Consider the following 15,919-nt stretch of genomic DNA (forward strand, 5'->3'; position numbering starts at 1 on the left):
TACAATAGTAGTTTCTACTTATTTTTTGGTAAGGTTCTGAGTTTTATACTTTTCTCCCCACCCTCCCTTTCCTTCCCCTTCCTCCCCACAGAAGGCAATCTGATAATCTTTACATTGTTTCCATGTTATGCATTGATCGAAATTGAATGTGTTGAGAGGAAAAAAAATATCCTTGAAGAAGAAATAAAATATTAGAGATAGCAAAATTATGTAGTACATAAGCCAACTTAAAAAAATTGAAGGTAAAAATCTTTGATCTTTGTTTAAACTCCATAGTTCTTTCTCTGGATACAGATGGTTTTCTTAATTGCAGATACCCTAAAATTGTCCCTGATTATTGCACTGATGGAATGAGCAAGTCTACTATGTTTGTCATTCCCCTTTTCAAAGAGAATGAAACGAATACCTAAATAAAAGTGACATATCAAAAGAGGTCTGCAGATTCTTGGGGGTCCCCAAATATGATGGTGTTATTTGCCTATTAAAATACTATTCCCTTTTCTAAGTACATATCTAAGACTAGATTTTCTTCACCTACCTCACACATCAACTAAAACACAATTCACAACAGAGTGATTACAGAAGAGAATCCATCTGTCTTCTATTAAGCCATATGTTAAAGAGATTTGCAGAAATACATAATATAATGTCACTCTTCCAATTAATATATTTTGTTTTAGAAATATAGTTATTTTCATAAAATATAATATATCAACATATAATGGTTTTATTATTGTTATATTTAAATAGACATTTTAAAGGATCCATTTTCATTTCTAATTTGATCAATATTAACAGATCTCTGTCACAAACAAAAGCTCTTTGGATTCCTCAATTATTTTTAAGAGTCTAAAGGGTTCTGAGAGCAAACAGACTGATTGCCTAAAACAAAAAGTAGTTGGTAGAAAATCAGGGACTAAAAATACCTGTGTTTCTTGACATCCAGTCCATTGCTTTCCCCACTGTGCCACATTACCTCATAAAGACTTTGGCTCCTGATCAAGTTAAACAGCTGTTTGAAATGCTACCTTTGGCTCTTTGTCATGATGCTGTATGGAATCAACTGGAAGATTTAACTTTGGCTGTCTCTTGGTTGTGAGTATGTGGATTATCTTACTCTCTGACTCATCATTGGCAAAGGTTTTCTCTGCCACTCACCACATTTGGCATACATCCTTCTGCTGTTGGCTAGCATAGACTTGGGGGTGCAACCTTATCTAACAAAAAGCTTAGGAAGCTGTTTATTGGGATGTACAAAGACATAACCACCTAAATATGACCTGCTTCTATCAGGAAGAGAAGTCTGCTCTTTATGTTCAGAAAAAGGAAGGCAGCACAGTAGAGTGACTATGTGTCAGGAAGCTCAGGCTCTAGACCTGCCTTGGACAGACACTGTACCTCTGGGTGAACCATTTAAACCCTAAGAGCAAGACTACTCTCCAAGACTGGAAATTTCAAGAGTGCTTCCTGGTAAGAAGCACTCTATTTTAACTGCCTGGTCGCTTAAAGTAAAATTAGGAAAATACACCTGAAGTCCAAATTGCAATGATTTATGGATTATAGGCTACATATTAGCCTAGATTAATATAGACTCTTCATCAGTGAGGCTAGTGAGTTCAACTTCAAAATTATCTTGTATTTATTTTAGATGAATAGGAATATGGAGCTGTGAGGAAGTTAGGTGGCACAGTTAGGAAGATCTGAGTTTAAATCCTGTTGTAGTCTTTTACTTAGTGATCGTGGGCAAGAAATTTAACCTCTGTCTGCTTAGGTTCTATAACTATAAAATAGGAATAATAATAGTATCTTCTCCCAGTTTTTCTACATATGTAGATAGATTTATAGAGTTTATATATATAAATATGTAATATGTATTATTTTAATTTAATATGCTATATTATCTGAAATATAGGAATAAATTATATAGGAACTATGTATATTATGTTACATATTATATATATATATATATATATATATATATATATACTATATATCCTCTCTATATACAATACATGATTTATTCATGATATATACTATATGAATATAATATACATAATGCAACATATAAAATATATATTATGTTAAGATACCATATGTTCTATATGATATATAACTATATATTATATTATATAAAATATATACTATATTTTGTAATATAGTATGTTACATAAATATATAAAATCTGTGTATATAAGTATTATATGTATACTATTTATAAATTATATTGCTATATATAATATTGTACATGTTTATATACTATGCTATATTACATATGGTATAATATACTATAATGCATGCTATATAATATATGAGTCTATATTATATATAGTAGATGTTATATATTACATATACCATATATTATATATGGCATATAGTTTAGTAATATATGTAGAACAAATATAATATATAACTATAATACATGATGTATATATATATTCAATATAAATAATATGATTTTTATATATAGTAGTATTAAGAAGTTAAATAACTTGCCCAGAGGCACAGTTATCTGTCAGAGGCAGGACTAGAGCCTGGGTCTTCTTGATTCTCTTATTCACTCAATCATATTGCTTTTTTTTCCTGGATATAAAGAGCAGATTTATCTTTGATATGTAGGCCTTCCTTCTCTATGCTATATATTACATATTTATTATATACATATGTATATATATAATATTTTATACATAGAAATATAGGATACATTTATATTATATTATGATATATTTACAACATACATAGTATATTCTCCTATAGAAATCCCTCTCTCTCTCTCGTTCTTCCCCCCTCCCTTTCTCCCTCTCTCCCTCTCTCAAAAAGAACTGACCTGAGAGCTGAGAGACTTGAGATTTTGTCCTGATTACCATTATCCAGTTATGAGACTGACAAATCTTTTTTATGAATTTGATTTCCTACTCCGTAAACAAGATAGGCCTAGATCAGGGGTTATTTACTGGAGTTGTGAACTTGCTTTTAAAATAGTTTGATAATGTATTTGAATAGAATTGGTTTCTTTTGTAATCCAATGTTTTTATGCTTTTAAAAACATCATTTGGAGAAGAGCTCACTAGGTTTCATCAGACTGCCTAAAGGATTCTGTGACACAAAAACTTTAAGAACCCTAGATTCTAGATAATCTCAAATATCCTGTCCTTATCTAAAATTCAGTGGTTCAATGAAAATAAAGGTAACCAAATTACTTCATTTCCCCTTTCTTAAGTTCTTCCTTTGTTTCCAGTTCCTATATGTATTTTCTTTTCCTTAGGATTTTTTGAGATGTATACTTCTATAATCCTTTCTTTTTCAACAATTGCTACTCATCTTCTTGAATCTAAAAGACAAAGCTAATATGTAATATGAATGAAATGAAATGAAAGGAAGGAAGGAATTCCCCATTTCTAACCCCTTCATGCCTCATCACACAATTGACTATGTATTTTGTAAACAATCCTGCCCTATTATAAAGCTAAAGTATTACCTACTGACAGTCAAATTTGACAGGACAATAGTCCAAGACAGAGAAGTAAGTGACCTATGACTATATTTTTGCAATCCCAAGACCGACAGATATTGTGGAACAGAAAGAGGAGAGGATGAATACTGAAATCATAAGACAGTTCATCCAAGCACACACCTGAGAAAACAAACTGGGGACTGAGGAGAAAACAGTCTTTGTAAAATGATGCAATTTCTCCTAAAGTTGCAGTATTTTAGGATGAATTAATTTTCTCCCTTTTTCCATACTTCCTCCAACGTGCTCCCCAAATCTGGCAATGGCTAAGAGTTGGTGAGTCAGACTGACTTGGAATGATGACAGGAGACTGAGTAATATAACCAGAACTGGAATTAATGATACATATTTTTGATAAACAATTCTTGGTATCTATATACACACTTGACCCTTTATTGTATACTTGGTAGCTAAGATAGATGATATAATCCTGTTCTGACTGCTTTCTCTCATCTATAAAGCTTTTAAAGGACTGTTGAATTTGGGACTTTGGTTTTATACTATCTACCTCCCAGTGTTGTTTCAATTCAATTCAACTCATTTATAAGTACCAATTATGCCCAAAGCACTATGCTAGATAAAAAAGAAAGAAAAACAAAATAAAACAAAAAGTTCCTCCTCTCAAGGAGCTTATAGTGAACTGTAGTTTAGGTCTTCATTATTTTTTACTTATACTGTTACAGTAATTTCCTAAGGTGTTTCTCCACCTTTGTGGAGCATCCGATGATGCTGTTTGTCCTCCTTTTTTTTTTTTTTTTTTTTTTTTTACTTTTTAAAATTTTTACAAGGCAATGGGGTTTTACGTGACTTGCCCAAGGTCACACAGCTAAGTAAGTATTAAGTGTCTGAGGTCAGATTTGAACTCAGGTACTCCTGACTCCAGGGCAGGTGCTCTATCCCCTGCACCAACCAGCTGCCCCATTGTACTTTGTTTTTAAGAAGACCATGACATCAGAGAAGTGATGCCACAACATTCTTGTGAAGTGGATTGAGCAAGTGGGTACTGTGCTAAGTCACCAACCTCCCTTTCTTCTTCAGAGCCATCTGGGTCCAGGGACCAGATATGAATCAGTATGACTGGAAATAGCCCTGGATGAGGAGGCAGTCACGGTAAAGTGAATTGCCCAAGGTCACACAGCTAGTTAAGTGTTTCAGATCAGATTTAAACTCAGGTGCTCCTGATTTCAGGGCCAGCTCTCTACCCACTACACCATGTGGCTGCATGATTTGTGTGATTTTCCCTCTTTAATGATCTTCCTTTGTTTATCAAAGCTTATGCATTATTTTTTCCAATTAAAAGAATTTTATTTTTTCTCCCTTTCACTATTTCCACTTTCACTATTAGAAAAAGGGAAAAAAAACTTATAACAAATATATTTGGTCAATCAAAAATAAATTCCTTCATTGACCATGTCCAATTTATGTCTCTTTTCCATGTCTTGCCTCTTATCACCCCTGTGTCAGGAAATAGGCAGCATGATTCCTCACTGGTCCTCTGGAATTGTGATCTTGGTGTTTTTTTGTGCAAAGTTCAAATTTCTTGTTATTCGATGTTCTCCAAAAACTGGCACTGCCCTGTCTTTCCAGCCACTGAGTAACTTTTTTTCATTCAATGTCAAGGCAACACATTAAATACCTACTCTGTGCAGGGTACTCTGCTAGGTACTTGAGATACAAGGACAAAAATAACATTCCCTATCCTATGCTTTAACCCAGAGGTTCTCAAAGGGTGGTCTGTCAACTCTGGGAGGTCTCTAAAACCTTTTCAGAGGGTCCACTTCAAAAATTATTTTCATAATAATACTAAAAGGTTATTTGCCTATTAAAATACTCTTCCTTTTTTCCAAATATATATCTATGTGAGGCAGAACTTTCTTCATCTATTTCAACCACAACAACATATCACAACAAATTAAATGCAGAAGCAGATATGAGAATCCAGCTGTCTTCCATTAAAGCAGACATTAAAGAGATTTGCAAAGATGTAAAACAAAACCACTCTTCTCGCTGAAATTTTTTTTTTTTGTTCTGGAAAATATGGTTATTTTCCAAAAGAACATGTTATTTATGTTAACATTTAGTGGGGCTAGTATTATTTCAATATGAATTAATAAATAAATTAAAATTGTATCAGTTTCATCTTCTAATGCAATAGATCCATGTAATCAAAATGTAATCCATGTAAACAAAAACTCTTGAAGGTCCCCAATAATTTAAAAAAGTATAAAGGACTCCTGAGACCAAAAGTTTGATTACTTCTGTTCTAGCCCATAGTCTAGTTCTTATTCCTGAATGATTCCAGCAACTCTTGAATGTCAAAATGCTATCCAACAGTCAAAATATGCTGCCTGTTTGTTGAGCCTTCTTTGCTTGATCTTATTTCAAATCCAAGTGATCCTTCATGTCTGTAAACTCTCAGAATACTTTGTTTGGACACATCTTAGCAGCATCTTAAGTCTTCTCCTACCCTAGATTGAAAGCTCATGTCTTCTTTATCACTACATCCCTTTTAACACCACGCATAATGTCTTACCCATAGATCAAAAAGATGTCTGTTTAATAGAAATAAGTTGAGAATTTTATCCAGACTCATTTGCTTACTTGTAGTATGTAATTCTGCACATTTCAAATATTTGTGATTTGTCTTTTTCCTGTTTTTGCTGTCATACTCACAATGATCTTGCTTTCCATTCTCTTAATTCTTAAGGATTTACATTTTAAAATTTAGCAATTGATTTTTCTGTTGACATATTAATTGTTACTTCTAGTGGGGGGGCAATAAGAAGCAGTGGAAAGAATGTTGGACCTACAATTTGGAGATATATGGGTTCAAATCTTTACTTTAATCTGTACTAGCAGGTACAGTGCAGGTCTCAGGATACAAATATTAAAATAAAATATTCCCCACCCTCAAGGAACTTACATTCTATTGAGGGAGATAGCAAGGTAAATTCTGGGGGTGGGGAAAAGGGCATTAGCAGCCAAGGAAATCTGGAAAGGTTTATGTAAAAAGATGATGCTTGAATGGAGAATAGCAAACCATTTAAGTTTACCTTAGTTTCCCTCTCTGTAAGATATGCTATAAAAGAAAATATAAATGTCGACTATAAGATACAATGATTAGGGAATATTACTCTTGGTAACTCATCTTTATTTCCTTAAGGCAGGATATTATTTTTATCTCCTACAGAACCCAGCAAAGCTTTCAAAGATTAGCTTTTAATCAGCTTGTCTAAGTTAATGTTAGAAAACTCCTAGAGGACAGTCTCAGCAAAGTATTATGGATACATAAATAGGAAAGGCATTCACCATAGTGAATGCCAGAATCCCTTTCTAATCCAATCCTTTCATTTTATACATAAAAACCCAAGCTTTTGGGGGACACATTTATAAGGAAAATATCTATTTTTGAAAGCAACCTTTATAATAACTGATCTGTTACTATACATAAAATGAATTTTACCATGTAAATTGAACATGTAATATAAAACGTGGTACATGTAATATAAAATGAGCACAGTAATTCTAGAGGGTTGATAGTCTTTTGGCCAGTGAACTCAGTCCTTATGTAGTCTGTGTGTTGACTTGACCATGTGTAGCATTGTTTCTAGGTTGTTTATGTCAAGAAGAGGATCCTTTCTTATAGGTCACTGTGTCTAACCTGATATTCATTCAAAAGGCCAAATTGAACCTATAAAGTGGACCTATGTTTCTTTTTTTTTTTTAGGGTTTTTTTTTTTTGCAAGTCAAATGGGGTTAAGTGGCTTGCCCAAGGCCACACAGCTAAGTAATTAAGTGTCTGAGGCTGGATTTGAACTCAGGACCTCCTGACTCCAGGGCCAGTGCTCTATCCACTGCGCCACCTAGCTGCCCCTGGATCTCTGTTTCTATTTTTACTACCTGACTGTGCTGAAGTGAGGAGCTAAGGACTAAGCTTTTGATGAGGAGAGGGCCTCCAAACCTTCATCTCCCCTCAGGAGTCATGAAACCAAGAGAATATTCTGGTGCTTCTGTCCTTGCTATATATCTATTTTTTCCTGTTTTTAGGTGAAATAAATTGGAGATGGTTAGGACCAAATTTGTGTCTTTCAAAATATCAGGAGAGTGAGATTTGTCAGATTTGAGGAGCAAATATTCTAGGCTGGTAGATATGCAAAATCATTTATCCAGCAGCAATGCCACATTTTGAAAACTTGGTAGGGTGAATGCTATGCAGAAACAGAGTGAAGACAAACTATTCTCCCCAGGAAACAAAGTCACATGGGGAGAGTATACTACCAAGTGATAGGGGAAATAGTTATACTTCTGTTCTTACCATATCTTTGTAAACTGTCTCTTTGTAAAATGTCTCTTTGTAAAAGCTAATTGATATTGGTTAAAAGGAAATGGAGCATTAATCTCTAGTTTGCAATAGTGGGGAGGGGGATTATGCCAACAATGAGTTTCAAGCCATAGAACTAGAAAAAGATACCCCTAACTCCTCAGCGGTACCACAGAAATCAGAGGATTACTCTTCCCAGTACTGAAAGAAAATCATGCATTACTACAAATATATTTCAGTGTTGAAAGAATTAGTTTTGGGGTGAAAACTTCTAGGTATGGAAGCTTCACAGATGTACTACATCTTGCTAAAATTAAAACTGCAGAATTTCACTTTAGTTACAAAAACTCAAAGTAAAATTAAATATTGTTTTTATGTTAACCTAACACACACACACACACACACACACACACACACACACACACACACACACACACACACACACACACTGGTGTTTTCTGCCACCAAATTGCAGCTGTTTCAGGAATTATTCATCTGTGGATGAGTCAGGTCAACATGCCATGAATTTCCATTTTCACTCCCCAATCCTACTAGGGAAGTGTGATAGTAACATCTGCTGAGGGAGGCTAATGATTGCCCAGCCCAGAGGCATAAACGAGAAGAGGTTTCTTCAAAGCTGAAATTAGTCCATTGTTGATCTCATTGCTTTTCAGCTCCAGAGATTGTCCAAAGAATCACTTCACCAGCAAGGAGAACTCCACCAAAAACATGCTAGGAGAATATATTATTCACATGGCAACTTCTGGTATATTTTAAGCAGGAAAGCAAAAGAAAAATCTATGCCTCTGTGTGTGTTGTATATCTTTATGAACCCTGGACTTGAATACAAAAGATGTAGGTTTTTAATCTTGTCTCTGCAAGCTGACTCATTGTTAGACTAAAGTCACTTTAAGCCTCAGTTTTATTAAATCCCAAATTTATAGCTGCTAAGAGGTTCAACCCTTGCATTTTAAAGATAAATAAACTGAGATTAAAAAAGGTGGTTCCATGCCCCTCAGCTACTAGTGCTTTCCCCTTTGTCATTCTATCTTATCCAATTTCCTCGGGTAATCAACTTGTATATCCATCTACCTGAACTCTGTTCTACTACCCAGAGAAGTATATTCTTCATTCACCAGGAGTTTTCTTTGTGGGAACTTACATACCCTGTCTGGGCTACTTGTACCAGTCAGTCAACAATTATTTAATAAGCATTTAATAAGCATATATTATGTACCAAACACTGTAAGGCTCTGGCTCTCTAATTACAAAAGTAAGGTGGTTCCTGCCTTTGAGAGACACATTTTTCTGGATGGTGGGAGAGGTATGTATCCAAATAAGGATATCAAGCATATCCAAAATGGGAAACACGATGGAGTCAGAATTTTAGAGCCAGGAGGGATTTCGGGATATGGAAACTATTTTTTGTTTTATATTAAGAGTCATGCTCCAGTTCGCTAAGGTTTTGATGGGTATGTAGACCCAACTCTGTCTGGCTTAATGAGACTAAGTTATTGTAAACATATATATGAATAGCCCCTATGTTCTAGTTAGAATATATAACTTTGACCCACTCTCACACCACATACTTTGGATTCTGGGGCTGAAAGAACCTCTAGAGATTATCTAATGCAATCTCTCCAATTTATAGAGGAGAAAACTGAGGTTCACAGAGTGGGAGGGGCTTGCCCCAGATCTTAGAAGCAGTTAGTGGTACATTGGAACTGGATTAATTCCTTTGCCTATTCTTTTCAGTACATGACAGTGATTCTCCCAACTTATTGCATAGTTTTTTTGTGTGTGTGACAGAGGAGGAATTACAATCAATTAGAGCAAGCTACAAGAAAGTCATTACCTAGTTCCTCTGATCAGCAAATTCTTTATGTTGTCCTTAAAAGTTATGTGAACTTGGGCAAGTCTGTAAAATGGAGATAATAATACTTTCAGGTGAGAAGAATGACTCACCCACCAACTCTACCTTTTTATCTGCCCTAGTACTTTGTTCAAAAGTCTTTTGGGTTTTGCCATCTCTTGTTACCTATACCCTTCAGATCCCTGATGTTTTGATGTATTCTAAGGAGAGCCTTCCTATCCACCTGTATTCTGAATACTTAGGATTTCTATACCTCTTTATCTGCCCTGCAGCTGAATTTTTAAAAATATATATTATATCTCTTAATTACAAAATGAGCTCCTAGAGAGCAGGTATTATTTTGTTGTTTTTCTATTCATATCTTAGAATTTAGCTCAGTTCTAAGCAACTGGTAAACTTTAAAAATAAATATTTTAAATCAACTAAATAATTAACTTACTGTTACATTATTTATTTCATAAGGTTTGTTGTAAGGAAAATACTTTGTAAAGTAGTTGAGTTATTGTTATCATCTAAAAGGAAGGAAAAAGGAGGGAAAAAAGGTTAATTTATTTAACTATCTAGGTACTCCCCTTTGGGAAGGCTGATTGATAGTGGAACTTACCACTCTTTCTAGTAATGAGAATTCTCATTTCTTTAGCATTCATCTAAAGGTTTAGAAAATGCTTTCTTTCCAAAAATCCGATGATGAGGGTATCACTAATATTATGATTTCCTGTTTTGCCCAAGACAAGAGTGGGGCTCTGAGAGTTAAAGTAATTGGCCCACTGTTACATAGCTGGGAAATCTGGGAGCCAAGATTCACATACTTCTGACTTCAAGTCTGGATCTCTTTCCACTATGCCTCACTGCTTTAAAATAAACAAACCCCCAAAGTGAAATGCCTACTTTATTCAGAAACTTTAACAGGGTTTTGCCCAGTGATAGATTTCTAGTTATGTTCCTGTAATCAGTTGGCTGCTCTATCACAACAGGCTTTTGTCAGATTATAACACTGAGCTTTTAGGTTGTTTGGGGGCATTTTCTATATCAGTTTCAGAGGCACCCACCACGTGCAAATTAATACAGGATCTCTTGTTTCGGCCATTCTCCATTGAAAAACTGAAACCTAACAAAAACTGCATTCAAAGCGTCAGTGTCTGGGCTCAATTGTCAACCTTACATACGTCCAGCTGCGGTCCACATAAGCTGTGTCTGCACCAATATTCTGAAGCGTCCCCCCAACCCCCATTAATAAATGGGGTGTAAATGCCCGTTGATGGCTTTGTGCTGATCCTTGAAAGCTGTAACCATTCTGTGACTATTCTGCATGGACCCCTTCCTTAAAGAGATTTCATTCACTCTCTGATAGAAGCAGCTTTGTCAAGCTGAGTGCATTTTAATTTTCAGATTGCCCTCTGACTTCCTTTAAGTTTTGCAAGCTGTACATTTATTTTATTGTGTTCCTCCCTCCCTTTTCTTGATCATCACTTTGTCAAGCTATGAAGATTTACATATAAATGTAGAAGTGGACTGTCCACAGAAGAGTCTTTGAGGCTATTAGCGATGAAGGATAATCAATTGGAAATGGTTCCCTGCAGGGCAATTTCCAAGCAGAGTCATCCCCAAAAACCAATTTTGCTGGCAGCTTTCTGAGATCATGAACATCACTATCCAATTAGAAGTTATATCCGATGCTGAGCTTCATGATTTACAATGCAGGCAACCTTTAATATTGCTTACACAAATTGATGTCAGTGATAAATTCATCTTATACTGGAGGTGAAAAAAGAAAGATTTTCTATATTTTCCCCTTATTCAACGAACAATAGAGTTTTGCTTTTAAGAAACTTAAGTAGAAAATTTTCATCATAAATATGAATACAAAGACATCTTTCACTTTTGTTGATCATCTTTTACTAGAATGCTGCATTAGGCACCATTTAGAATTTTGAAAATTTAGGGATGTGTAGGGATCTATCTTAAATATTTCTTTTCAAAGCTTTTATTAAAATGTGCTTGTATTTAACCCAAAAATAACTAACACAATTAAACTTGCAAAAAGGAGTATTGAGTCTTAAACTTGAAATAGGAGTTTTAGAATTTAAAAAAGAAGGATAAATGATATCTTTTTATTTTATTAACAAATAAAAGTCTAACTACTTTTCTGCAAAAAATGTCATTTTCCTTAAAATATTATCCTGGCTTATTTATCCAAAAAATGAGAAGATGTTTGTGTAGGACTCTTTCTTATGATAAAAGTATAGGAATGGAAAGTAAGCATTAGAAGCAGGCAGCCTGACTTAAACCAAGAGACATACTAAGGCTTAGGAAGGGGGAAAAAATTGCAAAAATGAGGTTTGCTATTGCCAGGGCCATTGTACTAATTGAATAAGCTCCTATTTCACCCTGAAGTTATAATCCCCAAGGAATAACAAAGAAAACACATAAAGTCAATCAATTCAACATAGTTCTTGCAGACACCCATTTGGAAGTCTGGGGGCTTGGGTAGTTCCTAAATTATAACATTAAGACAATTAAAAAATTTGCATTCTCAAGCAAATACTTTTGGGAAGGGAAGATATAAAAATATCACAAAAGCCAGGTTGGGCAGAGGGAAATGAGTAATCTATCCTCCCCTCATCCTGATTCCCATGCCTTGTGCAATTTAAAATAAGATAAAAATTTTAATAGAATATATAAGATTTATAAAGGGTTTTATTAATTTCACTTCAAAGTTGACTTTTTCTTAAATGAATTATAAACACTGCATTTAATAATGGGCCCGAGTCATTTTTGTATATAGAATCAAATTATAGACTGAGCTAGGTAGAAATTATAGGGAGGAGTGGTTGTTCTATTTATGGTTTATGTCTGCTTCAAACTATTTACTAATTGCAGAGAACAAGGCAGTGGGGGAGGAAGAGGACCAGAATTTCTCTTGCCTAGTGAATACAGAGAAATTCAACTATAAATTCAAGAAATTAAGTTTGCTTACAAAAACAACTAAATATCTTCCAAAAAGCCAAACATAAAAAAATTGGAGAATTATCTCAATATTGTATTTCTTGTCCTTCATATGTATAATTTGGAATCAAAACTATAGGTCCAAAGCATAACCAGTAAAGTTAAAATATTCAGTGCTTTCAGGACAAGAATGGAAAGGAATTGTTTTCTGCAAAGGTGCATACTGTCTTCTTAGTGGTCACTTAATCAATGTCTATTTTCATGACATGTGAAATTCTTTGTCTATGCTCTATAGCAAACAAATAGGATTCACAGTTTTAAAATTCATTTCAAAATGCAGCTTTTGGATTTTTCTCTAATTTTCACTTCCCACTGAAACATAAAAGCTCTATTTCTTTATGTTTTAAAAAGTAGGCCTTTCAGGGGCAGCTAGGTGGTGCAGTGGTTAGAGCACTGGCCCTGGAATCAGGAGGACCTGATCTGGACCAAATCTGGCCTCAGACACTTAATAATTGCTTAGCTGTGTGACCTTGGGCAAGTCACTTAACCCTATTGCCTTAAATAAATTTGAAAAAAAAAGTAGGCCTTTCATTATATTTCCTAGGTGGGAAATGTTCTAGACTCTGTTGAATCTTTCTGTACAACTTGAAGGCCCAGAGTGGTGTTTCATATTCCTTAATTTTAGACACTTGTCTAACTCTGGCCTCACCATTAGTCAATTCTGTTGAACCAAAATGATGGGGGGGGGAAGCTTTCATATTTTAGACATATGTGATCAAGGTTTCTTTGAGTTTCCACCATGTAATTAGGAAACTCATTATTTAAACACTTCCTATGTTCATAATGTGATTGTCAGTAATTTTTCAAGACAGAAAGGATAGGTTTGTAATTAAATACCACGTTTCATAAGTCTAAATGTCTTGTGTCTAGAATAAAAGTTAAGAAAGAAATGAATATCTGGGAGAAAAAAGCTTCCCCTATGAAACCTTTTAATTCACACTGATATCTGAGCCATTATTTCCTTGAAGTTTCTGTAAAAAGCATTGTCTTATTATACCAAAGGGTCAAATGGATAATTGATAGAGGGAAAACCAGTTGTGTTTAGATTTTCCCTTCAAAATCTAAATATGTGTAAATATGCTCAAAATGAATTGCATATGGAGGGAATAAAGTTTTCTCAGATTTAAAGGGAAAATCTATTGAAATTTCCAAAGGAAAAATATGGCTTTAATGACTACTTACCTCACAGGATGATTGTGAGGAAAGAATTTTGTAAACTGTAAATTGCTATATAAATGTGAGATATAGTGATGATGCTTATTGTGAATAACCAGATTTAAAAAATTTGCAACCTAAATTTCTTAATGTATTTTAAAAAGGAAAACATTTCTCACTCACAGAAGGGAGTCTATTTAAAATTCATCAGGTCAAGGAGGAAGGGAGGGATAGGAATTTGATCATAATGTATTTACAATCCTTTTTAGTTACTCCCACATGCAGTTGGATTCTGTAATGAAGTGCAAAAGTTACACCTGGAATGAGTTGAATACCAATCAGAAAGCTATTTGTGGTCTTTCAGGAAAAATATTCTCTAAAAGGGAGGACTGGTTTTCATGACTCCAATTAAAATCATTTGACAATTTTACATTGTGTGTGTTTTTTGGATACCTCAAATCAATCCCTCTAAGCTGAGGCATAATTGGACTGAGCGGTTTGGTTCTAAAAAGGAGGTTCACAAGTTAGATTTGAGGAATTGTTCAAGGATCTCATTCTTCAAGAAACATGTATGGTTTAAAACAACAATAACAAAAAGGTTCAATTGTAGGCTACTTGACAGGCTTTTGAAACAGAAGCATTATAACATTTTACTGAGGTTGTTGGGTCTTCAACATTCCTTTGCTTCTTTTTTTCTAGAGGCTGTAGGTCAAACTCTCTAAGGAAGTTTCTTATCCATCGGAAAGTCTAACAGCTCATAAAATGAAATGGATTAAGACTATCAGAAGAAAAGAGAAAAGTAAATTTTATAAAATTGCTCAAACATGTCATCAGTTTAGGAAATGGCAGTACACAGCTTGAGGTGGCCACGTTCCGTCTGAGCAGCAGCATTGTATAGTATACTTAGAACCAGGAAGATCTAGTAGGTTCAAATACTACCAAAGATCCTTATTAGTTCTGTGACCCCTGAGCAATTTCCTTAATCTCTCTGAGCCTCAATTTGCTAATCTATAAAATGGGGATGATAAATTCATCTATTTCACTGAGTAATTTCGAAGCTCAAATGAAATACCATATGAAAAATACTTTGCAAACCTTTTCTATGTTAAGCTTTAAGTTCATTAATATGAGAGTATTGTTCTTATTCATATTCCTCACAGTACCTTTCACAGAGTAGATTCTTACTAATTCAGTTCAATATTTATTCAACATTTGAGGCCCTGGAAAAGATATAAAATTTAGGTAAGAACAGTTGCCTGTTCTCATCATGGAGCTCACAGTCTTATAATGGGAAATGATGCAAATGCAAATAAGTGTAACATACAATATTACTTAATAAATGCACTAAGAAGGTGGACAATAGCATACTATGTGAGATTTGAGGGAGATAGTCTATTAGAGTCAGAAGAAATCAGGGCAAGTTTGGATTCTAGAAGTGTATTATAAGTATTTAGTGAATGATTTAAACAATTAATCAATTATCAATCATCTATTAAGCATTGACTATAAACTGGGGATACTAAGAAAAAATGTTTAAGATTAGCAAGAGGCAGTTAGTGAGTTGCTGCTCAGTCTTGTCTGACTCCATGTGACTCCATTTGGGCTTTTCTTGGCAAATTTATTGGAGTGGTTTGCCATTTCCTTCTCATGATGCGGAATTGAGGCTAAAAAAGTGACTTGACCAGGGTCACACAGCTAGTAAGTGTCTGAGCCTGGTTTGAACTCATGATGAGTCTCCCTGATTCCAGGTCCATAGCTTATATTTGGTGATCCAAGACTGTAATTCAGGAGAACAGTTAGAGCTAGATACAAAGATCTGGGAATCATCCACTAAGAGAAGTTAATTTGAACCCATGAGAGAAAATGAAATCACTGACTGAGATAGTATAGAGGGAAAACAGAAAAGGAACAAGGACAGAATCTTGGGGAACACTCATAATTAGTTGTTATTTGCCCTTTGTTCTTAGAATGATAATACAGGGTGATGACTTGTACATGAATTGGATATAAATGAGACAGAGCTGCTCAAAGGCATAACCTCACTTTCTTCCAGAGT

Source organism: Macrotis lagotis, chromosome 1 (assembly GCF_037893015.1).
Source record: "Macrotis lagotis isolate mMagLag1 chromosome 1, bilby.v1.9.chrom.fasta, whole genome shotgun sequence".
In the NCBI taxonomy this organism is placed as follows: domain Eukaryota; kingdom Metazoa; phylum Chordata; class Mammalia; order Peramelemorphia; family Peramelidae; genus Macrotis; species Macrotis lagotis.